Below are 25,453 nucleotides of genomic sequence, written 5' to 3' on the forward strand. Positions count from 1 at the left end.
GGATGGAGTGGGATGGGCATCTTCGGGGCTTCGGAGGGCGGATTTATTTCAGTTTACGGCCTCGGACTTTGGGGTCTCCAGAACACGTTTAGAGGGACACGTTCCTTTTTTCCTTCCTTTTTTTTTTTTTTTTTTTTGTTCACTCCCAAGTATTGTTGCAAATGCGGGCCGCTGCCCTGTGGTCGCACTAAAGCTGTCACTCTCCTTACATGGGAACAAGATTTTATAAAGGACCGGGGAAGGGCGGCGGCAAAACTGAATCTTCTAACGACCTTTTCCAAATGACTGGAGATTCCCTAGCAGAACGCGGCTCGGAGCCGCCCGGGGTGTTTTCTCGGGAGCTGGGGGTGCAGAGATCCGAAGCCCGCTTCTAGAGACCCTCAAGGCCTCGGCCCGGCACTCAGCTGCCCAGGTCTTCCCCATCCTGTGCGACCCTCCGCTCCCTGCCCTTTGTTTAAATTTGGCTCACCTGAGGCGGCCCCTCTGGGACCATAAGTTCGCCCTCTCTCTGTAACCTAATTCTCACCTTTTCCTATGGGCATCTAATTGGCCAGCAGTGGAGGGGGTGTTTAAAGAAATCCGTTTGCTTAGGGGCTGCCTTCCTGAGGGATATTTAATTTGCAACACAGCGGCCTCACTGGCAATGTGCCTTGAGGGGTACTGAGGAGGAAGTGGGGGCCGCTCTAGCCAGAGGGGTTCAGAAGTCCCCTCTAAGGCAAGGCCTCAGATCTTCTCGGGCCTCAGTCATCCTCCAGAGGGGCTCCCCAGTGAGGCGACCAGGGATCCAACAGCCCCTCCTCCTCTTTCATGTTCACTTCCAGCCCCCAAAATCTGAAGTCTCCCTCTCCTCCCGCCTCCATGCTAATTCTCCCACCCCAACGGTTTTCCGGGCCTTTTTGAATTGTAAAGACCAGGGTCCAACCCGTGTCCGCACCCTGGGTGGAGGCTCCTCGGAGACCCTGTATATCCTTACGAGGTTCTAACCACCACCTCCAAGCCCGACAGCAAGGGGCCCTGCTGAGACCTGCAGACAATCGAGCCGCGTTTCTCCCTCCTGCGTGAACTGCCACGGTGTGCTCGGAGGCCGGGCAGCCCCGCAGCCCGGCAGCGGGACAACTGGTGAATCCGTTTCGTTAGACGCAATTTGTTTGCAATTTGTCAACCCGGCTGGGAAACGCTCCCCAGACGCTGGGCAGCCGCACCGGCCCTACCTGCTTCTCGAATCCTGCTGCTCGTGAACGAGTCCCAGCGCGAGGTGCCTGCGTAGACCCAGAGCTCCCTGCCAGATGTTCCCGACCCCGGGAGACGTGGCTTTTTCCAAAACAACGAATTTCCTTCCGTGTTTTCCGGGAAAGGAGCGGCCGCCACATCCGGGGGCCCTGAACGCCAGAGCTTTCCCCTCGCTGCCGAGGCAACCTGGAGTTCAAGCCTGGCCTCCGCCGAAGGATTCTAAATGCCCTGGGTCCAGACAGACCAGACCGCCGCCGTCTACGCCTCCCGCCTCCCGGAGGCAGATCCCGAGACCGCGGCGGCCCCATTCTTATTGAAATCCCACTAAAAGGATTCCGACTCCGGCTCGGGGTAGGGGGGAGACTTCCAGACCCCGTGCTCTCCCCCACCCGCACCCCAGCCACACAGGATAAAGGGCCGCGGGGCGCGGCGCCCGGGGGCGCACGCAGGAGCGCGCCGGGTTAAGCCGCGCAAAGCCGGCGCACGGGACCAGCCGGCAGGTGCAGCCGGCGAACGGCGGCCCGGCTCGGGCGCATCGCCGCCGCGGCCCGGAGGTGGGGGGCGGCCCAGACAAAGGGCCCAGCACTGGGGCTGGGCGGGGCGGGGCTTTGCGTCTCTCGGAATAACCGGGCCTCGAGGCCTACGGCTCCGTCCGAGAAATGGGAAGGCGGCAGGCCCCAGGCGGGCCTGCTGTCCACAACTCTCCAAACGCTCCCTCAGGTTTAGGCCCCTATGACCTGGGGTTCCAGGCGCTGGTATAGCCAGGGCGAGCCCCGAAGGCCACACGTCAGGGGCCACTGGGCCAGGCGGACCGCGCGATTAGGGTGCCAGCTGGGCCGAGCCTGGGGGCTGGAAGGGCCCTGGCCAGGCGGAGAAGGGGCGACTTACCGAGCGAGATGCGGCGGGCGGCGCCCCCGGGCGGACGGGGCCGGGGCGGAGCGGGGCGCACAGCGCGGTGCGTAGCGAGCGGGGCCCACAGGATCCCACAGGATCCCGCGCGGGCTGACGGCGTTACCAGGGGGGCCTGGGCGGCGCGGCGAACGGCCGCATGGTGCGCGTCGGGCCGCTTTTGTTCGCCGGGTGGATGACGGGGGCCGGCTGGGGTGGGGGCGACGGCAGCCGGGAGATAGACTTGAGCGGCGTGCCCTGGCGGCGCTGGCCCCGCCGCCTCCCTCTCGCTCCCGCTGCCTCTCCCTCCCTCGGCCGCAGCGCCTCTGCTTTTATTTCGACAGCACTTTGAGGGGGGCGGGAGCGCCGCAGGGGGGCAGGAGGGTGCCCGGGGTTCTGCGCCCCGTCTCCCTGGTCCAGCCGCCGGGCGGCGGGCCGAGGGGCGGTAGGCACTCAGGGCGCACACACCCCACTCGCCACTACTCCAGACCACTCCCGCCCTCGCAGGGGCGCACACACAGGCGCACCCCTGCTCTCCGGGATGCGCGCTCAGAAAGGCCGGCCGTCTCTCTTCCGAGACTCTCTCCCCGGGGACCTCCAGAGCCGTGGGCACAGGCGCTCACACACGCACGCACACAGACGCCTGCGCCTCCTCCTCTAACCCGCCTTCAGGAGCGCTCACACGGCCACACACATATCCGTGCACACGCGTTAGCACACACAGCTGTGGCCGCGTGGACATCCTCAGGCAGGAGGTCTGGGCCACACGGACATGAACACATGCACACACTCAAATGTAGCTTGACACACACACACACACAACTGCCTCACTTCCAGGCTGACTTGGCTAAGTGTAGACAAAGCCTCTCTCCCTGCCCCACCTGTACCCCACCCTAACTCCCCAACTCCAGAGCACACCAGAGCATTTTAGAAATGGAGTTTGAGGCATCTCCCTGGCCCATCCCAAAGCAACCCTCGAGTGGGAGGCTGAGGGAGGAGCTGGGGCCCGGAAGTCTGCACCCCAAGAAACTCCTGGCTTTGGGAGCTAGGAAGTCTAGTTCTTGAACTTCCAAAGTTCCTACCAGGAGATTCAACACGGCAGCTGAAGTCCCATCCCAGCTGCCCAGGGAGAGTGAAAGTGCTGTGGGGACCTTTGGCCCAAAGAGAAAGTGTTTTGCCTTGGAAAGACTGGGAAGTCCCTGCCCAGGTGCGCCCAGAGAGGAGGTGTGTCCAGCCTGCCACCTCTGCGGGCATCTGCTGTGTGCGGGTTTTTCTTTGAAGCTGGCGGTGACTGTACTGCCTGTGCATGTGCTCTGGGCTGCGTGCCCGTGTGTGTGTACATTTGTGAGCACATGGGAAGGGAAGTCTGCAAAACTGAGTCTATTAGTATGTCCATTTCTTGTGGGTCCCAGACAGTTTGTGTATCTATACTGTGGGTCCCGGAGAGTTTGTGTATTGTGTGTGGGCGTTTCAGAATGTGACCCCGAAAGTGCACTTGGGAGGGAGTATCTGTGGAACTGGATGTGTGTCCCTTTGGCTGTGTATCTGAGATCACTGTGTCCATGGACCTTGTGATGGGAAGTGGGTATTTCCAAGTGTTTGTCTATAAATTGGTGTCAGTCCCTGTATGGGTCAGTAGCAGTGTGTCTCTGGGTATCCTGTGTCTATGAATTGGGGTCCATGTCTGTCTTTAACAGCATAGGCATGGGTGTGTATCATTTTATGTTAGAACTGATGGTGGGAGGGTGGAGAGTGTATTCAAATGTGTCTGCATATCTGTGTATAGCTCCATGTGGGATTGATGTGTGTTGGGTGGGGTGTTTGTATCTGTGTATGTGGGGTGTGGGCATCTGTGTATATGAATGTATCTTTGAACAATGTATGTTTCTCTACCCGGTGTTACTCTGTGTCTGTGGTCTGTGGAGGAGTGTGTCCCTGGGTGACACTGTATGTGTGTCTTCCCAGATTGCCTGCCATCCACACTTTCCCTAACCAGCAGGGCAGGCAGCCAGAGGAGCTCCGGGGTGCCATTTGTGAGGGCACTTTCTGTCTGTCTGTGGGAGGGGGAGATGAGCTGATAAGGCTTATCTGCCTACACCAGCGCCATGCTGAATAACTGCTCTAATGAGGTGGCCCCTCTGGGACCACCCGCTCCCAAAACCCCAGCCTCTTTGGGGGGAGGGGGAGCCAGTCCTGGGGCACAGGAGCACAGCCCCATGAACCCAGCAGGGGCTGTGTCTACAGGGCCTTTCCTAGTTCTGCTCTGTTTCCTTGGAGGGGGGTTCCAGGTCTCCCACTCCCCACCCCAGCTGCCATCTCCCTGCTGGGCTGGGCCAGCGAGAGCTGGCTGGAGCCTCCCAGCCTCTGGTCAGCGGTCAGGAACACAGCTTGAGAGGGCAGGAGACGTGGGGCCCTCTGGGGTGGATGGAGAGACATGGACAGTCTGTGATAGAAAGGCTCAGAGAGATAGGTAAGGGGGACGAAACGGGGAGACACCAGGACCGATTTTTAAAAGTAACGGTGGTAGAGGGACTGGTAGGGGGTGGAGGGGTGGGCGGGGGCACTCAGGGACAGAGAGAAACAACTAAAAAGTGGCAGAAAGGGTCAGATGGGAAGAAAAGCAGTGAAAGTGTTAACCAGAGAGAGACACGGACAGAGAGACAAGAGAGATAACAGAGAGCACACAGCGAGGAGAGAGCTCGGAAGGACAAAAACAGAGCCGAGAAGAGAGAAGAGAACCCAGGGCGGCTCGGAGACCTTGGTGGGTGGAGGGAGGGAGGAGAAAGGGCCCCAGAGAGAAGGAGGGGAAAGCGGGGACACGAAAGATGGGCTGGGCGGGGTGGACAGACGGAGACGGAGGGACAGCCAGGGGCCCCCGCGCCGCCGAGAGCCCACGGGCGGGCCGGGAGGGCGTGAGCGCAGAGCCCGCGGGCCGGGCGGGGCACCAAGGCGGGGGCGGCAGCAGCGGGCAGGGGGGTCCGCGCGGGGCTGCGCCACTGTCCGGGGTAATTTTTCATCTCGGCCGGCTAATCTTTGTTCCCGGCGAAGATAATGAATAGCCAATCGTTATCTGCCCGGCTCCCGGAGGCTGCCCGAGAATGGGGTTGTACAGGGCTGGGAATTGTTTCCAAAGTGCGGCGGAATAAATGGTGTTCCTTATCTCTGCCTTCCAGATTATCGGAGCCCTTTCAGAGCGCGCACAACAAATGCGCCCGCCATCGAATGCATCATTTACCACCGCAGATCCGCGCGCGTTGATGGGCAGGCAGATAGCCGTCTGCGGGGGGCACTCGGGCGCCTGGTGCCGTGCCGCCTGCCTGCCTGCCAGCGGCACCCGAGTGTGAGCCCCCGGGTGTGCCCGGCGTGTTTGGATGGGCAGGCGGGTGTGCCAGTGAGTGGGCACTGAACAAGCAAGGGCGTTAGTGTGCACGCGGGCGCTTCGAACAAGTGGAGCGCTCACGCTGTTTGGGGATGGCCCAGGTGAGGCTGCTTGAGGAAGGGGTGTTGCACGTGACCGTGTGGGCATTCATGTCCCTCAGGGTGAGTAGACACGTGTGTGAAAGAGCAGCTGTGCAAGCGCGTGGGCACAGGTGTGTGTGTGGGGCGGCACTGTGAGTGCCTTCATGAGTCTGCCCTCCGCAGGGCCGTCTACGGGTGCACACAGGAGGCGGTGTCGCCTGCCACCAGGGCGGGGGTGTATGTGTACCTTCAGGCACGGGTGTGTTACAGGGGCTTGGGGCCACGCACCCTCTTAGGCATGTGCATCCTCACATGCCTGTGACTACCAGGAGTGTGCACCCAGCGTGTGGCTTGGGGTGTGCACAGATCTGCGTGAGGGTGGTTGTGTCCTTGTGTATCTGTCGTGTGTGCTCCGGGGCGCTGCTAGCGGGGCAAGGGGGCAGGGGCCGGTCCCTGTGCCTGCTTGTGGCTGGGGGCGGGACACACGAACTGGCCGCCGCCAGAGGGACAGAATGGTGCGTGCGGGTGTGACAGACGCCACAGTGGAAGGAATGGTTTGTGCCGTGTAACATGAGTGCTTGTGATCCAAACGGGGTGCGTGGGTGTGTGAGGGAGAGGGGTCTTCCGGAGAGCTTGGCAACACCGAGGGGTCCCAACCCGCCTCAGTGGGACGCCCTGCCAGGGGCCCCAGAGCCTCGTCGCTCTGCACCTGGGGTAAGAGAGACCGGAACCCAGCCGCCAGAGGTCCCCGCGCCGTGAGTGACACGCGCCGCCGACAAAGGCTGTATTTTTCCGGGCTCGCGCCCGCCCGTGTGCGCGCTCCCGAGCGAGCGCGTGCGATGATCCCCATGGCGACACAGATAGCGCCGCAGCCATTTTCCCTATCTCCCCGGAGTCTATTATAAGGCGGGATTAGCTCTTCTCCAGGCAGGTCAAACCCAAAGTCACACAACCTCCGGCGCAGGCCCCGCCCCCGCCCCCCGCCGCCCCTCCCCCGCGCGGGTTGGTCTCGGCCCCGGCGACCCCCAGAGCGGCGGCCGGTGCGCAGGCACAGAGCGCCACCTGGCGGCCGCGGGTCTCCGACCGGGGTCTGGGGAGACTGCCACCGGGGTGCGAGTTGGAGAGGTGGGCCGGGGTCCCTTCCTCCAGGAGCTGGGCTCTGCAGAGCGGGGGCTTTGTTCTGCCACTGCTGTGCCCCCTGGGCCAGGCTGACCCTCAGTAGATGCCCCATAACCGTTTGTTGAAAGGATGGATGGACCAGCAGGAAATTACAGACGTGCCAACTGTCAACGTCACGCAGCTTAGTTGGCAGCAAGAAATCATGTATTAGAAGTACCCTCCGAACTTAGAGTAAGAGCCAAACTCCTTTGGAACATACAAAGCAGGGCTTGCTGACCCCTCAGACCCGGTCCCTTTCTCTTCCTGTTCTTTGGGGCCAGAACTTTCCCAGCCCAGGACCTCTACCCAGATGTCACCCCCCCCACCCTCCAGAGCAGAGTTGCCCTCCTCTGCCTCACTTTTCTCAGTCTATTCGATATATTTCTTTTATAGTGAGTACTTAGCACGATGTAAAAACGTCTTGTCTTTGCTTGCTCCCTGGGGGGAGGGGGTCTGTCTGGTTCCTCACAACAGCCCAGCGGCTGGAATCCTTTGGGGACAAGGGAATGAGGGCAGATGGGCCGGAGCCGGCACCTTCTCTTCACCGTTATACCATCCCAGCACCCACGCCCTGGCCCCGGGGTGCCTGGCTCCACTGACCTGCCGCAGCCTGAAAGTCTGGGGTCGGGGCTTGAGGAGAGAGCACCGCGGAGACCTCCAGCATGTGCGCCCACTGTGCCTGGGAGGGCAGGGACAGTCAGCTCCGTCCTCAGGGTTCCCGGCCTCTCTCCCCAGGCCTAAGCCCCCGAGACTTCACTCATAATACAAGGTAATTATACCAGCGTTGTCAAGAGGCGACAATGATTAATTGCTGCGCGTGGGATCGGACAGCGCGGGGTCTAGAGCCGAGAGAAGGCCACAGCCCGATGGGCTTCCAGGTGGAGCTCGGCCTGCCCACCTCCCTCTGCAGGGGCTAATCGGGCACCAGGCCAGGCCCACCCCGCCACAGCGCTCTGAGAATGAGCTCCCTGCTCCTCAGGAATGCCCCCATTCCCTCCTGGAAGTAAGTAGCTCAGGATCTAGGGCCAGGACTTCCCCAGCACACACTACTCCTCCTGGCTGGGTGGCCGAAGGCAAGTCGCTTTCCTACTCTGAGCCTCAGGTCGGCCCCCGGGGCTGTCACGAGAATTACTCATGAGCATGTATTTTAAAAGAGTTTTGTAGCCCAGCCTTTGAAAACTGGCAGCCCAAGTCTCAGGGGCTCATGCAACAACTAATTGGTAGCAATATTTTGAAGTGGGAGATTTCAAATAAAGAGACTCATTTCCAGCTTCTCTTGAAAAACTGGCTACCCTGGGCCCACATTCTGCACAGTGATGCCATGATGGAGTCGGTATTGCCTGCCCTGGTGGCCCCAGGGTCCCCATCCACCCAATTCAGGCCCCTGGGTCAGGGACGTGTCCCTCATAGAAATACTGGGTGCTGTGGCTGTGTTGCTTTCGGCCTTCCTTCTCTGCACGCTTTGGGGGTATTTCCAATATCTTTCTCCCTCCAGGTACCATAAACCACTTAGTAATTGGTTTGTTAATAAGTCCAATCAGCACTTTAAAATGATGTGCTAAGCCACACTGTTTTGGACCCTGGGTATACAGTGTTGAAAAAAATGGCTATGGTACCCATCCATGGATTGCCTCAGGGAGCAAGCCGACTTGACATCAATTAATACATTGTCACAAATTGTGATAGGAACTGTAAGGGGGAAAGACCACAGATTTTCAAATATTGAACCCAGGCTTTTTTGCAGAGACCTACTCTGGGCCAGGTCCTCTGCTGAGAGGTCAGGGACGTGGACTGAGACCAGGTATGGTCACTCTGTGCAGGCGGCTCACAGGGTGGTGGAGATGCAGGCACATCAAGAGATTCTGCTCATTCTAGTCTACAGGAATTGGAATCCCAGGTGCCTGCTTGAGGAAAGGCACTTAACCCAGTCTGGGAACATAATATATAAAGAGTGTCTGCAAATCAATGAGAAAAAAGTACAATTAAAAAATGGGCAGGGACTTCCCTGGTGGTCCAGTGGTTAAGACTCCATGCTCCCAATGCAGGGGACCCAGGTTCAATCCCTGGTCAGGGAACTAGATCCCTCATGCTGCAAATAAGAACCCTCCATAACCAAAGATCTGGCACGCCACAACTAAGACCCAGCACAGCCAACTAAATAAATATATTTTTTAAAGGGGCAAAGGTATGAACAGAAAATTCATAGACAAGGAAATAGAAAGGGCTCTTAATGAAAACATGCTTAATCTCAGTCAGAGAAATGAAAATTTTAAATACATTGACAGGGACTTCCCTGGTGGTGCAGTGGTTAAGAATCCCCCTACCAATGCAGGGGACACGGGTTCAAGCCCTGGTCCGGGAAGATCCCACATGCCGCAGAGCAACTGAGCCCATGTGCCACAACTACTGAGCCTGCACTCTAGAGCCCATAAGCCACGACTACTGAGCCCACTTGCTGCAACTACTGAAGCTCGCGTGCCTAGAGCCCATGATCCGCAACAAGAGAGGCCACCGCAATGAGAAGCCCGCGCACCGCAACAAAGAGTAGCCCCCTCTCTCCGCAACTAGAGAAAGCCCGTGTGCAGCAACAAACACCCAACACAGCCAATAAATAAATAAATAAATTTATTTTTAAAAGATACGTTGACAGATTTGGGATGAGGGAAATGTTCTAAAATTAGATTGTGGTGATGGCTGTAACTCCATAAACTTACTAAAACTCATTGAAATGTATGCTTAAGTTAACTTTATGGTGTGTAGATTATACCACAATAAAGATGCTTAAAAATAAATAAATTAAAAACCACTTTGAGATACCATTTTATACCTATCAGTATTAGCAAGTATCAAAACTTCTGGTTACATATTATGTTCCTGAGGGGGTGGGGGAGACAAGCTGGCGGGGTGTCAACTGATGCACTCAGGGTGGCATGGGAAATGTGACACTATCAAATTTACAAATGCACTTACACTTTGAGCCAGGAATTCCATTTATAGGCCTTTATCTGATAGATAGGCTCTTACACTTGTGAAATTTGTAAGGAAATTCATTGCAGCCTTGTACATTATGGCACAATTGGAAACAAAAGATGCTCACGTGGAACAGACTCTTAAAAATATACAGCCAAACAGTGGAGTGTTATGCTCCTGAAGAGAGGGAGAAAGAAGGAAGGAAGGAGAAAGAGAGAAAGAAAGAAAAAGGAAGGAAGAAAGAAAAAGAAAGGAAGGAAGAAAGGAAGAAACGGAGAGAGAAGGAGGGATGGAGGGAAGGAGAGAAGGGGAGAAAGGGAGAAGGAAAGGAAGGAAGGAAGGAAGGAAGGAAGGCAAGAAAAGAAAAGAAAAGAAAAAGGCAGCTCTTTCTGTAATGGATATCAAATGATCCCAAGAGAGAATTAGTGGAACGGTGCAGAAGCCTAAGTATGCTGTGATTAAAAATGGGGATAAGGAGAGAAGATACATACAGACTTGTGTACATATTTATAGAATTTCTCTGGATGGAAAACAGAAGAAACTGTTAACAATGGTTGCACCTACACAAGAATCTAGGTTTGTGGGGCTGGGCATAGAGAGAGGAGAAAGACTACTGTGTAAGCTTTGATCACTGTTGAAATTACACAGATGATAGTTAGATGGAGATTGAGATAGGGATAGATATACACACATATATACATATATATATATTCTATATAAAAAATAAAGATTAAAAAACAAACAAACAAATTTTTGATTGAAAAATAAAGATGGAGAACCTGCTGTATAAAAAAATAAATAAAATAAAATTCAAAAACCAAAAAATAAAGATGGAGAGGAACAGAAGTTTGCCAAGAAGGTAAGTGGAGGAGAAAATTCCATCACTGGCTGGAACACAGGGAAACAAGAATTCTCTGGCCCTCCTGGCTGGAATGTAAATTGGTACAAGTATTTTGCAGAGTAATTTGGTTGTATCTAGTAAAGTTGAAGATATAAATGCACATGACCCAGGAATTCCTCTTCTAGGCATTTGAGAAACCCTCCCACATGAGCAGAAGAGATGTGGACAACAATATTCATGAGGCACTATTAGCTAAAAAAAAAAAAATTATAAAGAAACTCTGGATGCGAGCTAATGGATTAACCAAGAGTGGGACCTACTTTGGATGGAACACTGTGCAGTGGTGACGTGTGAATGGATATGAAGCACAATGCTTCAGTCAGAGGAAGAACTGGCAGAATTTTAAACACAAAACAGAACTGTATATTCTTTATGGAAATGAAGCACATGAAGTAGAAGTATAGACACACAAATGGGATTAAATCTTCTGGAAGATTTCAAAATAAGATCTGGGAACTTCCCTGGTGGCGCAGTGGTTAAGAATCCACCTGCCAATGCAGGACACAGGTTCGAGCCCTGGTCTGGGAAGATCCCACATGCCGCGGAGCGACTAAGCCTGTGCGCCACAACTACTGAGCCCGTGTGCCACGACTACTGAAGCCCGCACACCTAGAGCCCATGCTCCGCAACAAGAGAAGCCACCACAGTGAAAAGCCCGCACACTGCAACAAAGAGTAGTCCCCTGCTCACCGCAACTAGAGAAAGCCCATGCACAGCAACAAAGACCCAATGCAGCCAAAAATAAAATAAATAAATTTATTAAAGAAAAAAAAAAGATCTGGAAGAGAGCAAGCCAGGCCATGTTCTCGGATGGGAAAACTTAATACCATAAAAATGTCAATTCTCCCAAATGTTCTGCACAAATTTAACATAATTCAAATTAGAATACCAACAGGGTGAATTTTTAAAAACTGGATAAAATGACCTCAAAGATTATGTGGCAGAATAAATGCCTAAGAATAACCACGGAAAATTGGAAAAAGAGTAACATGGGGTTTTTGCCTTACCGGAAATAAGAACATACTATAAAGCCACTATAATCAAATCAATGTGGCATTGGCAGAGGAACAGACAATGGAAAAGAACAGAGAATCCAAAAATAGATTCCAGTGTACATGAGAACATAATATACGACAAAGGTAGTATTTCAGTTCGGTGGGAAGAGGGTAGATTGTGAAATAAATGGTGCTGGCACAAGTGAACCTCCATCTGGCAGAAAATGAAACTGGACCCCGCTTAGATATATCCAAACGAATTCCAGATGGATTAAAAATGTAAATGTAAAAAATAAATGACTAGCAATCTTGCAAAAAAATCTCAGAGGCAACACGTGAGACCTGGACAGAGGAAGTGCAAAGGCCAGAGGGTGGACGAGCTCAGACACTCCTGGAAAAGACACTGTCCCACGTGGCTGCAAGGGAGAGAGGCCCAGGTGTGCCCAGAGCCTCCCCAAAGCACGGTCACATCCACTGCCATCTTCAGGGCTTTCTGCCACACCTCTTCACCTCCTGTGCTGTTCGGTGATCATTTTCTTTAAATCAATTCATGTCTTTATAAATTAAATTGTTACTAAAAGATAATTTTATATCACTGACAAAATGATGGGTTCAATGGGCTAGTTATATATTTTCTGAATCACATGGAAACAAATGTATTGACTATTAAGATGGAAAAACCGGCCTGGAGTTACCTTGGTGGGTGTGTTACATTTGCATTTTGGAAGTCATTCTGCCACCTTGTGAGCCAAGGTCACGGGGACGTCCCCCCTCCCCCCCCACACACCCGCCTTCAGTCTGTTATTCCAAAATCTGGCCATTTCCCAGCGTCAACACAGCTACTGCCCTGGTCCAAGCTGCCAACGTCTTACCTGGATTACTGCACTAGCTTTCTTGATGGAAGCCTACAAATTCCCTACTGTCCGCTCAGACCACTGCAGCAGAGGGACCCTGTGAAAATGTGAGCCTGGTCCTCCTCGCTCCGAGGAGCCCACACCATCTGGACCCTCGTTGCCCCTTGGATCTCATCCTGTTTGCTTGCTCACATCCAGCCCATCTGGCTTCTTGGCTGCTTCTCAAACATACCTGGCACACATCCACCCCAGGACATTTGCACTTGCTGTTGCTTTTGCCCAGATGTCCACATGGCTTCTTCACATACTCCCTGAGAGACTCCCTAGACCACTTCCTGGTGGGGGCCAAGCCAGCTGTGGGTGACAGCCAGGGTGCAGATGGGTCCTTACAGGCTTTCCAGAGAGAGAGAGACAGAGATTGCAAGACAGAGAGAGAGGGAGAGTGAGAAACAGCCGTGGGAACGGAGCTGGTTTCTGCCTCCACTGCCCTCTGTCCACTCTCACTATGGGCACGGCGGCCTGCAGTACCACGTAACAAGGCAAGGCTGGGGGAGAACATGGCTGCTACTTCTTAGTAATCGGGCCTTCCAACCCCTGGCAAGGGGAGAGGAGGTGACCACGCAGTGCACACGACCCACAGCACATCTCAAGGCTTGCTAGCAAGAACCCTGGGAAACGTGAGACAGAATCACCGTATTCTATACACCAGCAGTCCCCAACCTTTTTGGCACCAGGGACCAGTTTCACGGAAGACAATTTTTCCACAGACCGGGCCGGGGGTGGGGGCTGGTCCCGGGGGTAACGGGAGCGATGGGGAGGGCAGATGAAGCTTTGCTCACTTGCCCACCACTCACCTCCCGCTGTGCGGCCGGTTCCTAACAGGCCGTGGACCAGTATCGGTTCGTGGCCGGGGGTTGGGGACCCCTGCTTTATGCCATTGGAGCAACGCAACTCCTAAGTATGCACCCAAGATGCAGGAAAACATGTCCACACGCAAACGTGTACACTCATGTTCATGATGGCCCCAAAGTGGAGACAACCCAAATGCCAACCCATCAGCTGATGAATGGATAAACAAACTGTGGTCTGGCGATACGACGGAATATTACTTGGCCATAAAAAGGAATGAAGGCCTGATACATGCTAAAACATGGAAAAGCAGATTAGCGGTAAGTGGCTTTTCGTCTGTTCACAGAGTTGTGCAACCGTTACCACAATCTAAGTTTAGAAGATTTGCATCACCCCAGAAATGCTGTATCCAGCAGCACTCTCCTTTCTCCGTCCTCCCAGCCCCTGGCAACCACTAATCTGCCTTCTGTCTCTGCTATGGGTGTTTCATGTATGTGGAACCACACACTCTGTCTTCTGTGACTGGTTTCTTTCACTTAGCAAGTTGTTGTCAAGGTCCATCCAAGTGGTAGCACGTTTGGAACTTCTCCGTGAGTTTCTGGGGTGGCCAATTCAATTGCCCCAGTTCTGCTCCCTGCGAGGCTGCTCTCTGCCCGCCCCGCCATGGCCACATCTGCAGTGGGCATTGGAGTTCTTCAGCTCTTTAGTAAGTAGCCAGTTCCTGACGGTGCCGATTCCAGACATTAAAGATTGTTTAGGCTTAGAGATAACGTCACATAGTCTTGTTTTGTTTCTTTGTTTTTGTGAGTTTCTTTTTACCAGGCTCAGAGTTTTTTCTGGCAGTGCAACCCCATCAAATATTTATTTGGTTTTCCCCTCTCTTTATTTCTTTATAAACACATATTGTGAAATATTTCAGGTACACAAAAGTACCTGAATAATATAAAAAATACCTGTGTAACCAACACCTAGCTGAAGTGTTAAAACATCACCAATACGGTTGAAACACAAGAATTCACTACATACTTGAAGAAAAGGAACAACTTTTTTTTGTAACTTTGAGGTAGCGAGGGGTTTTCTAAGCATCATGCAGAAAGCAGAAAATATAAAGGATTGATTCATTGGACTACAAAAAAAGTTTCAACTTCTGTATAGTTAAAGGTGCTATAAACAAACTTAAAAGATAAACAATAGACTGGGAGAGAGTATTTGCAATGCATATAAGGAAGTAACAGTCAATATCTGTAATATGCAAAGTGTTCCTAAAAATCAAGAAGGAAAAGGCAAATAACTCAATAGAAAAACACTCCATTCACTCAAGAAGAAATATCATGGTCAATAAACATATGAAAAGAAAGCATGTCCTCATTTGAAATCAAGTAAATGAAAATTAAAAACAACAATGAGATACCATTGTTCACTTAACAGACTGGCCACTCAGACAAAAAATTACACAAGCAACAAGAGTGATAATATCCATTCACTGCGAGCCCATGGGAAGGTAAGCACTCTCCTCCGCTATTGGTGGGATATAAATTGATACAGCCTTACTGCAAGAGCAATTAGCTGGAAGCCATCTAAATATAAAGTGTACATACCCACAACCACATGCTTAGTAATAGATCATGCAGAAATACTCGCACGCGAGAAAATAAATGTACCAACATCATTTGTAAAGCAAAAATACTACAAACAGCTTGATGCCCATAAATATGGACTGGTTAAGTAGATTTTGATACAGCCATTACTTGGCTTGTTATGTAGCTTTTTAAATGGATGAGTTAGTTATACATGTGCTGATGGGTAACGCTGTCCACAATTTATTTCAAGTGGAGGAAAACCAAGTTATAGAATAATACATATATTATAATCCCATTAGTATTTTTAAAAATCCTATATGATAATCATGTATGCATTCCTTAAGGTTCTCTGTGAGCAGCGTTGTTTGAATTGTAATAACAAATATATTTCTTTTGTAATCCAAAAACAAGAAAGAACTTTTAAAAACCTAATAAAGAATGTGTACTAAGTATCTGACTTAAAAATAATAAAGACGAGGTCTATTTTATTATTTTTCTTTCATAGATTGTGCCTTTTGTGTTCTATTTAAGAAATCTTTGCCTAACTCAGTGTCACAAAGGTTTTTTTAAATGTTTTTTCCTAGACTTTTTTTTTCTTTTAATTAATTAATTAATTAATTAATTTATGGCTGTGTTGGGTCTTTGTTGCTGCACACGGGCTTTCTGCAGTTGCGGCGAGCGGGGGCTACTCTTTCTTGCGGTGTGCCGGCTTCTCATTGCAGTGGCTTCTCTTGTCGCGGAGCATGGGCTCTAGGCGCACGGGCTCAGTAGTTGTGGCTCGCGGGCTCAGTAGTTGTGGCACACGGGCTCAGTTGTTCCGTGGCATGTGGGATCTTCCCGGACCAGGGCTCGAACCCATGTTCCCTGCATTGGCAGGCACATTCTTAACCACTGCGCCACCAGGGAAGTCCCACCTAGACTTTTATAAGTTTTAGCTCTTAGGTTTAGATCTCTGATCCCTTTTGGATTGTTTTTGAGTATGGTGCAAGGTAAGAGTTGGAACTCTTTTTTTTCCATAAAGATATTTAATTGTTCAACCACCATATGTTTAAAAAGCAGTATTTTCCCCCATTGAATTACTTTGGTACGTTTGTAAAAAAAACAAAAACAAAAAACCTATCAACTGGGGGGGGATAAATTGGGAGATTGGGATTGACATATATATACTACTATATATAAAAGATAACTAATAAGGACCTACTGTATAGCACAGGAAACTCTACTCAGTACTCTGTAATGGCCTATATGGGAAAAGAATCTAAAAAAGAGTGGATATATGTATAACTGATTCACTTTGCTGTACACCTGAAACTAACACAACACTGTAAATCAACCACACTCTAATAAAAAAATTTTTTTAAATCAATTGACCGTACACGTGTGGGTCTATTTTTGGACTCTTCTTTTTCATAGATATATAGGTTTATCCTTACACCAATATCACACTGTCTTCATTGCCATAGCTTTATAGAAAGTCTCGAAATCAGACTGTGTAAATCTTCTGACTCTGCTCTTTCTTTTTATCAAGATTATTTTGGCTCTTCTAGGTCCTTTGCCTTTCCATATAAATTTTAAAATTTGGTTGTCAATTTCTCTTTTAATAAAGTCTATAAGCTTTTGATTTGGATCGTATTGAATATATAGATCAATTTAAGGATAATTGACACCTTAACACTATTGGGTCTTCTGATTTATGAATATGGTCTATATCTCCACTTAGTTAGATCACCTCTAATTTCCATTTATAAGGTTTTGTAGTTTTATTTTAGATTTTTTAAAATCGAGGTAACTTTGCTTTATAAAGGTTTTGAAGTTTTGAGTGGATAGGCCTTACACATATTTTGTTAAATTTATCCCTACGTATTTTGTCTTTGAATATGCTGTAAATTGAGTTAATTTTAAAATTCCATTTTTAATTGTTCATTGCTAGTATATAGAAATACAGTGCATTTTTGTATATTGATTTTTATCCTGAAAACTTGCTATATTCACTTTTTAGTTCTAGCAGCTTTTTTTAAAAAAATTCCCTAGGGTTTTCTGGGTATACAATCATGTTGCCTGCAAATAAAGACAGTTTTCATTTCTATCTTTGGGACATTTGTCTCTTTTTCTTGCCTCATTACACTGGCTAGGATCTTCAGTGTAAATGTTGACCAGAAGTTGTGAGAGCAGACATCTGTGCCTTGTTCCTAATCTTAGCATTGAATCTTTCACCACTGAGTATGTTAGCCACAGGTTCTTCACAGACATACTTCATCAGACTGAGGCGGTTCTCTTCCATTCTTAGTTTGCTAAGAATTTTAGTTGTGAACTTGTGTTAAATTTTGTCAAATGCTTTATTTGACAAATGATCATATGGTTTTCCCTTCCTATTTTACTAATGTGGAGGATTATATTAATTGATTTTGGACTTGAAATCAACTTTGCATTCCTGGGGTAAGCCCCTTGTGGTAATGATGTATTATCCTTTTTGTATATTGCTATATTCAATTTGTTAAAATTCTGTTAAAGACTTTTGCATCTATGCTCATAAGGGATTTCGGTCCATAGTCCTCTTTTCTTATGATGTTTTTGTCTGTTTTATGGCATCATAAAATTAGTTGAGAAATGTTTCTTCTACTTCTATTTTCTGAAACAGTTTGTGTAGCATTTATATTATCTTTTTAAAGTGTTTTCTTTGTGGGAAGGTTTTTTTTGTTTGTTTGTTTGTTTTTGTTTTTTTTTTGTTTTTTGCGGTACACGGGCCTCTCACCGTTGTGGCCTCTCCCACTGCAGAGCACAGGCTCCAGACACGCAGGCTCAGCGGCCATGGCTCACGGGCCCAACCGCTCCGCGGCATGTGGGATCCTCCCAGACCAGGGCATGAACCCGTGTCCCCTGCATCGGCAGGCAGACTCTCAACCACTGCGCCCCCAGGGAAGCCCATGTGGGAAGGTTTTTAATGACAAATTTAATTTATTTAATTTATATAGACTTATTCTAAATTTCTATTTCTTCTTGGATCAATTTTGGTAATTTGTGTCTTTCAAGGAAATTGTCTGCTTTATCAAGGCTGTCAAATTTATTGGCACAAACTTGTTCATAATATTTCCTTATAATCCTTAAAATATCTGTAAGATCTGTAGTGGTGTCTCCTCTTTCACTCTTTTATCTTTTTTTTTTTTTTTTTTTTAGTTTTTGGCCGCACCATGTGGCATGCGGGATTTTAGTTTGCTGAGCAGGGATCAAACCCATGCCCCTTGCATTGGAAGCACCGAGTTGTAACAACTGGACTGCCAGGGAAGTCCCTCTTTCATTCTTGATACTGGTAATTTGTATCTCTTCTCTTTTTTCTTGATCAAGTTCATCATAGGCCTATCAATTTTACTGATCATTTCAAAGAACCAGATTTTGCTTTCACTGATTTTATCTATTGTTTTTTTTAATTTCCCATTTCATTGATTTCTTCTCTTTTTTATTTCCTTTTATCAACATTTTGGGTTTAATTTGTTTTTCTTTCTCTAATCTCTTAAGGTTGGAACTTAGATCAAGCCCCAGACTGAGAAAAATGTATATATCTGGTAAGGGTTTGCAAGCAAAATTTATTTTTTAGGACAACTCCTACAACTCAATAATAAGACAACCTACCTGATTTTTTAAAGTGAACAATCTGAACAGCCACTTCATAAAATGGCCAATAAGAATATGACAAGATGCTCAACATCACTTGTCATCAAGGAAATGCAAATTAAAGGCAGTATATACCCACTAAAATGACTAAATTTAAGAAGACTGACAATACCAAATGTGGAAGATGATACAGAGCAACTAGAATTCTCATACCTTGCTGATGGGGATGCAAAATGGTATGTCACTTTGGGAAACAGAGATGGCTAAAACCAAGTCAATCAGGCCAAGCAACATGAATCCCAGGACTTCTGTTTAAGCATCTGGAAATAAGATTCACTTTCCCACTGAACTTTTCAACTTGGAGGTGTTCGTCCAGAACCGTTGCCGCTAACTTGCCACCTAAGACAAAAGCCTGCCTGAGAGCAGAGTCTCAGAGAGAAAACCAACAGGGTTTTGATGACAAAATTTAAGCCCCTGCATCAAGCCATACCTAAAGACCATGCTTAGATTTTTCAGTTACTTGGAGCAGTATCTCCTCCTCCTCCTTCTTTTTTCTTAGGAAGGTTTGGGATCCCCAACTGCTCTGATGAATCACAGAAGGGCACTTGGTAAGTGGGTCAGCCCCGTACACGTGTATGAAGTCATTCCTGTTGGATAGGGCTGCAGAAGGCGAGTCCTGGTTTTGCTCTGCCTGGAGCCGGTGCAGTCAGCGGTAACCTCTGCTGTGGGAATTAAAAGGCAATCAGGGGACTTCCCTGGCGGTCCAGACTCTGTGCTCCCAAGGCAGGGGGCCCGGGTTCGATCCCTGGTCGGGGAACTAGATCTCGCGTGCATGCCGCAACTAAGAAGTCTGCAGGCTGCCACAAAGATCCCACGTGCCACAACTAAGACCCGGTGCAGTCAAAATAAAAAAAATAAAAATAAGTAAATAAAATATATATTTTTTAAAGGCAATCGGGTGATTTTCCTGTTCCAAAATATTCTAGGGATCTCCAACGTAGAGTAATTAGCAAGTGTTATACCCAAGCAAAACTGGTGTTCACTGGAAAGTCTCAGCTAGGCACTGATGCATCTTTAAGTCTCCTCTTTAATGGGCAACTGCATTCTCTTTCCAAGTAGAGGGTGCCTTTCTTTGTTTAAGGCCATCAAAGGCTGCCCCAGCAAGGGTGGCCAGGAGAACAGAATTGGCTGGAGTGGACTAGCAGCAAGGATACAGCAGACATTCCAACTAGTTTGGTCTAAGCCCTCGGGATCAGCAGGACTCCTGTGTGGCTCAGCGTACTCCCCTAGGTTGGGTCCCCAAGAGGTTTGTTGGGGAGCCCCGAGAATCAGCATCTCGTGAGGGAAGCAGAGCGAAGCTCAAAGGCTCAGCCAACTTGCCGGGGGGAGCTGGAGCCGGGGTGGTCCTCAGGGCTGTCCAAGTGGAAGTTGGGGGGGCTGGGCCTTTAGACCCCTGCACTAGCCAGCCATCGGATGCAGGCTGCTCCCAAGAAGGGGTCTGGCCTTGGGAGAGACGGCTCTCTTTAGCTGCAAGTGACGGACTCAGCTGGGAGCCATTGGCAGCCAGCAGTGTCCACTGTGCTTCCTGACTCTGCCGAGAACCTTTTCAGGAAGTGGGAGTGTCCATGTCCTCTCTCTGCACTCGGCTCCGTTTTCCCAGAGATTGCAGGTTTTTGCTTTGGGAGCATCATGAAGCCATCGGGGTCACCTGCCAACCCCTGGAGCATCAGCGCGCCCAGAGCTGTGGGCAGAGGCCAGCCTCAAGGCCCTGGTCTGCCCTCGCAGCTGTCCTTGGCCAGCGGCGCACAGCCTGGTGGACTTCCTGTCTCTTGCTCCGTCAGCCGGTGGACGCCCCTCTCCCCACTCTTAGAACGACCCTTCCTCAGACTTCGCTCTGCTGTGCCGCACCTCATGCAACATGGGGCCTCTCCCAGCAACGCCTGCAGGATGCTGCCCTCGGGGTGACGTGCGCGGGTCTCCCTCCAGTGTGACTTTGGGGTCTATCTTCCCTTGAACGCCAAGAAGAGCTCTTGGTAGGTGACAGTGGCTCCTCAGAAGTCCACACCTGCTGGGGCTGCTCCGTGGACTTGACAGCTCCCTGTTCTGGCCGGAGGACAGGGGGGGCCCTGGGAGCGCCCCTGAGGACGGAGACGAGCAGGTCCTGCGGCTGACGGGTCCCGGGCAGCGCTGTCAGTGTGCTTCACTCTCAGACTTCCTCCGGCCTCTGCGGGGGGCCTGGCAGTGCCAGCCGACACGTGTGGCACAGCGGGCTGGGTTGCAAAATATATCCGGCATGGCAGTTGGTGAAAGAGTTATGCAATCGCCACCAACTTACGGAAACCACCGCGAGGCGCTCCTGTGAGGACAGGAGCCTGGCTGTGCCACGCCAGCCTCAGGCTCGGGGTCCGCGTTGGCCGTCCAGAAGGGCCCAGACTGGGGGGTATCAGGAACTGTGACGGATCTTCCCTGAAGTCGCCCTGGGTACACGTGACCACAGGACCCCAAGACGCTGGCATCTCCTCCCCTGAGGGACCCCGGGGCTCCTCTCTCCTTCACACTCCACAAGCTCCAGAAGACAGACCCCTCAGACCCCCAGACCCCCAGACAGGAGGTCCCACCTTAGAGAGGGACGGGGCCGACCTGGGGAGGGAGGCTGGAGGGCACAGCTGGAATGGGGAGGAGGCTTGGGACGCCTCCTGTAAGGATCAGAAGTGGCTCAGCCTGAAGAAGGTCCAGGCACCCACCCTCTAAGTCTCTTCAGGCCCGTCCCAAGGTGGCGGAAGCCTGTGGCATTCGGGGGACAGGTGGAGAAGTCCCAGGGAGGCAGATCCCAGCCCTACGTCAATGGACGTCCTGTTCAGGGCTCTCTCGGGTGGGATGGGGTGACTAAGGAAAGCGTCCACCACACACGTCTCTCTGCTGGACGTCACAGAGGTCATCCAAGCAGTGTCTGCCAGGGCCACTCGCCCACACAGGCCATCCCTGAGAAGCCAGGTGAGCAGTAGACCCCGCAGGCTTCCCTGAGCTTCCACATCCCCCTCCACCAGCGGGGAGTGGACCCAGGATGGGCTTTGAAATCAAGCGCACCTGGACCAGCTCTGCTACTTACCCTCTGTGTGACCCCGGGAAGCCATTTACCTTCTCTGAGCCTTCGGCCTCTCCTCTGAGGATTACATGAGCTGAAGAACGTGGGGACCCCAGGCACACAGTTAGTTCTCAAGAAAAGGAAAGGTTGTTTAATTTTTTTATTTATTTCAGTCTCACCAGCTGACCACATTAAACCCTTAGACTGAAACCTCACACTTAAGGCTCACCACCTCCAAAAGTGGCTTAAATTGGCACCAGGTGGGAAAGCATCCTGGGAGACTTTCAGGTGCCTTTTCCTTTTTCTTAGGGAAGGCTAGCTACGACTGAAGCTCTGTAAGTTAAGAGCTCTATAAGTCTGTGCGAAACTTCAATGTATGCCCTCCCATCAAAGAGGGGATTATTAAGTAGCTGTTATTATACTTTGCATATTATTCTGCACCTTGCTTTTTTCACTCAAAAACTTTCAAAAGCAAAGAGTGTGAGTCCTCCTACTATGTGCTCCTTCAGGATTGTTTTGGCTACTCTTGGTCCCTTGCAGTTCCATGTGAAATTTAGAATCAGTTTTTCGATTTTTACAAAGAAGCCATCTGCGATCCTGATGCGGACTGCGTTGAATCTGTAGATCAGTTTAGAGGGTATTGTCACCTAAACAACATTAAGTTTTCCAATCCATGAATACGGAATGTCTTTCCATTTATCTAGACTTTATTTAGTTTCTTTCGACAATGTTTTGTAGTTTTCAGAGTATACATTTTGCACTTGTTTTGTTAAATGTATGGCTGAGTCTCTTATTCTTTTTGGTGCTATTGGTGACTGAATTGTTTTCTCACTTTCATCTTCAGATTGTTCTTTCCAAGTGTAGAGAAATACAATTGATTTTTGTATATTAACCTTGTATCCTGCAACCTTGCTCAATGTGTTTATCAGCTCTAATAGTCTTTGAGTGGTTTCCGAAGGATTTTCTATATACAGTATCATTTCACCTGTGCATAGAAATAATTTTACTTCTTCCTTTCCAATACGGATGCAATTTTATTTCATTCAATTGTCTAATCGCCCTGGATAGAACCTCTGGAACAATGCTGAATAGAAGTGGCAGGAGTGAACATTCTTTTGTTCCTGTAGTTAAAGGGAAAGTTTCCAGTGTTTCACCATTAACTATAAGGTCAGTGATGTGTTTTTTTTGGTAGATGCCCTTTACCGGCTGGAGGAAGTTCCCTTCTATTCCAAGTTTTTTTTGTGCTTTTATCTCGAAAGGGTGTTGCATTGTATCAAATGCTTTCTGCATCTATTGAGATGATCACGTGTATCTTGTCTTCATTCCATTGACTGATTTTCAGATGTTAAACTAAATTTGCACTCTTGGGATGAATCCCGCTTGGTCATGGTGTATAATTCTTTTACATATGTTGCTGGATTCAGTTTGCTAGCTTTTTTTTTTTTTTTTTTTTTTTAGGACTTTTGCATCCATATTCGTGAGAGATATAGGTCTGTAGTTTTCCTTTCATGTGATGTCTCTGTCTGCTTCTGGGATCAGGGTGAAGATGGCCTCATAGAATGAGTTGGGAAGTGTTCCCTTCTCTTCTATTTTTTGGAAGCATTTGTGAGGAATAGGTATTAATTATTCTTTAAATGTTTGGTGGAATTCACCAATGAAGCCATCTGGCCCTGGGCTGTCTTTCTTTGTGGGCAGTTTTTTAAAAACTATTATTATTGTAATTTAATCTCTTCACTTACTATATAGGCCTATTCAAATTGTGTATTCATTCTTGAGTCAGTTATGGTATTTTGCGTCTTTCTAGGAATTTGTTCGTTTCATCTGAGCTATCTAATTTATTAGCATGCAATTGCTTATGGGATGCCTTTACAATCCTTTTTATTTCTGTAAGGTCAGTAGTAATGTCTCTTTCATTTCTGATTCTAGTCATTTGAATTTCCTGTCATTTTGTCTCGGTCCATCGAGCTGAAAGTCTACTAATTTTCTTGATATTTTTCAAAGCACCAGCTTTTGATTGTCTCTGTTGTTTTTCTAATTATATATTTTCTGTGTGTATCCTGTCCTTTAGTTCCTCTATTCTTTACTGCTTTCATCTGCATTAAGTGAAGGTGGCGTTTAAATTTCTTTAATGATACTTTCACTGTATCTTTTTGAGGTATTTCCAACAGCTTCAGATTTATACTAACTTAATTCCGGTGAGATATAGGAACATTAGTCCTACATCATACTCCCTTTTCCTCCTTAACCCAACATCATGTTACTACAGTTATTACTTTATATAATTTCATATCTGCCTCCCCCCCCACCGTCTATCCCCCTCCATGGAGGCCCAGGTCGTTCCACAGAGGGACACAGGCTCAGGTGTGGGGCTGATATGGACCATCACCAAACTTGGATTACGCACCTATCAGTAAAAGCTTTTGAGCAAGCAGCTCGACATCCATATATTTATTTACACCTTATGTACTTGGCAACACTGTCTGCACTTCATGTATCAATAAGGCTTCACTAATTCCTTTTTTTAGATGAAGGCTTAAATAGAAATTCTCTGATTCTCTTCCCTTGTCTTTTACGTCTGCTTTGGAGACCTCGGGCGAGGGTATGGGTGGGATGAGATGCAGGTGGGGTTGGGGCCGCGGCCTGGACTCTCCTTCCCGCTGCCCGCAAGTTGCTTTCCAATATTGTGAGTAAAAGGAGGGGCCCTGCCAGGGGAGGTTGGCTGATTCACCCCATGGAAATATTGGCGCCCTGGGCTGGGGGGCAGGGTGGGCCCAGTTTCCAGGAAGGGCTTGAGCAGGAAGCCAGGCAGGAAGGGGCCGGGAGTTTCTGGAAGGGCAGCCCTGGGCCTCACCACACAGTGCAGCTGGCTTCTTTCAGAGATGGGGAATCCTTGGCACTTCCTGGCACATGCCAGGCATGAGGGAGGGAGGGAAGGAGGTTCTGGGCCCGAGGACAGGACGGGGGTGGGGGGCCGCTCCTCAGCAGGCCTCCAGGAGGTGTGGCCGTGGACACAGAGGAGAAGGTGGGAGGGCTCACAGGGCAGTGACTGGGGGCACCTGGCCCTCGCTCTGAGCCTTTCCCCCCCCGCCCCAAGTTATCCTGTCCTAGGAGCTGCACTTCCAGCCAGGAGGGACCTGACATAGGAAGGGATGGAGAGGAGGCCACTGGGGCTTTGCTTGGTCAGCGGCAGGGGTCAGGTTGGAAAGATCCTTGGGCAGAGAATCCACTGACAGGTGGGCAGGAGCTGCTCCCCGAGGCCCCCTTCTCCATCCTGTGCCCCATGACACCTAGGCCTGGCGGTGCCTCCTGCCTATGTTAGTTAGATAAAATATAGGACAGAAATCCAGAGTGAGGGAGGTGCGAACAATATAGAGGTCGTTTCTCTCTCAGGACCAGCCTGGGCAGAAGCCTTCCGGGGCTGAGAGGGTGGCACCATGTGTCAGAGACCTGGTTCTCTCTGCCTGCGCTCCCCGGCCCCGCGAGGTCGCCGCCCATCCCCCGTTCAGAAGGGGGACAGGAGACAGCTCGGAAGCTGCCCGCGGCCACGCCCACCTGAAGGGATAAAGGCTGTAACATCCCTCAGAGGGTGGTCCCCTGCTTCGCTGCAGCTCTTACCACCCAGAAATAGCAGAGCAGCTGTGGGGCGGCTGGCAGCGTCCGCCACACACCCCCAACACGCGAGCCCACACACAAGCCAACTTCTCCCTTCAAACAAGACCCCCGCCGAACACTGAGGGGAAGCCAGCTCAGGGGTCGTCATGACAGGAAGGCAAACGGTGCAGCTCGCCTGCAGCCCCAGTGTGGCCGGGGGACGGGTCCCCGCACCCCAGCCTGAGCACGAGGTCCAGACTTTGGCTTCCGCCATCCGTCTCCTC

The sequence above is a fragment of the Hyperoodon ampullatus genome (genome assembly GCF_949752795.1).
Source record: "Hyperoodon ampullatus genome assembly, chromosome: 10".
In the NCBI taxonomy this organism is placed as follows: Eukaryota; Metazoa; Chordata; class Mammalia; order Artiodactyla; family Ziphiidae; genus Hyperoodon; species Hyperoodon ampullatus.